This window comes from Alligator sinensis, unplaced genomic scaffold (genome assembly GCF_000455745.1).
Source record: "Alligator sinensis unplaced genomic scaffold, ASM45574v1 scaffold85_1, whole genome shotgun sequence".
Lineage (NCBI taxonomy): Eukaryota > Metazoa > Chordata > Crocodylia > Alligatoridae > Alligator > Alligator sinensis.
In genome coordinates this window covers 2,222,528-2,223,628 of record NW_005841891.1, presented here as the reverse complement: position 1 = coordinate 2,223,628, position 1,101 = coordinate 2,222,528, and the positions used below count along the sequence as shown (strand labels likewise).

At 44.9% G+C, this 1,101-nt stretch overlaps 1 protein-coding gene across 4 annotated transcripts in view; it reads right to left on the bottom strand.

Annotated features, from left to right (window-relative positions):
• The window catches only part of KLC1 (kinesin light chain 1), a 66,850-nt gene that overhangs the window by 19,745 nt on the left and 46,004 nt on the right, over positions 1 to 1,101 (bottom strand). The gene's annotated exons all lie outside the window — the stretch shown is intronic.

Here is a 1,101-nt window from a genome sequence, read left to right as displayed (position 1 = left end):
CCTCCCCTCCCACCCCCAAAAGACTTACCAGCTGGATGCTGCTCTCCATGCTGCTAGGCTGAATATTGGCAATCGGATCAGTATCAGCCAACATATCTGGTCAATAATCAGCCATCGGTATTGGCCCAAAAAATCTTTATTGGTGTATCCCTACTGAGTAGTATTATCAAAACTAAACATCAAAGTGAAAATCATCTTGCTTAAGAGATAATATTTATATCTCTTATTTATCTTCAAATTGCTAAAGGCGTATCAAAAGATAATAGCTTATATAGACAGACAAGGTTCCTTGGGTGAATTTGATATTTTTTATTAGACCAACCCAAATGGTTGGAGAATAGTTATTAAGCAAGCTTTCGGGTTCAAAAACCCTTCGTCAGGCTCAGGAAGCTGCAGCAGTTGGTGTGTGCTCTTCCTGGATGGAATGAAAAGTAAAGAAGCCAGGGGCTGGGCTGGGCTGGGGAGTCAGTTGCCAGGCAGACTGTAATGTATCAAAAATCCAATGTCTATGTTTAGTCCCTGATCTCTAGTATCCAGCAGGTTGATGAAATGGAGCTCATAGGCTCATCTCTGGGAAGTGTTGTGTAAGTTTCCCTTGAGGATCAGGACTGAGAGATTGGAGAGAGAGTGGCCCTCCTGTGAGAAATGTGCCCCCACCAGTAATTGGGTGTTTCTGTCTTTGATGGATTTCCGGTGTGCGTTCATTCTGGTGCACGGTTGTTGTTTGGTCTCTCCTACGTATTTTCCATCAGGGCATTTGGTGCATTGGATGAGGTATACTACATTTCTGGAGGTGCGGCTGTAAGATCCTGGGATGCTGATGGCTCTGTTGTGGGGTGTAGTAATAGTGGGGGTGGTGGAGATGTGTTGGCAGGTTTTGCATTTCTTGTCCTGGCACGGTCTGGATCCTTTTGGTGTGTTCTGGGGTTGAGGAAGTTTGCTGCTGGTGATGAGGTTGGCGAGGTTTGGTGCTTGTCTGAAGGCTAGGATGGGTGGCTCTGGGAAGATCTTTTTAAGAATAGGGTCTTTTTCTAATATGGGTTGCAATTTTTTGAGGATTTTCCGTACAGGTTCAAGGGATGGGTGATAGGTCATAACCAG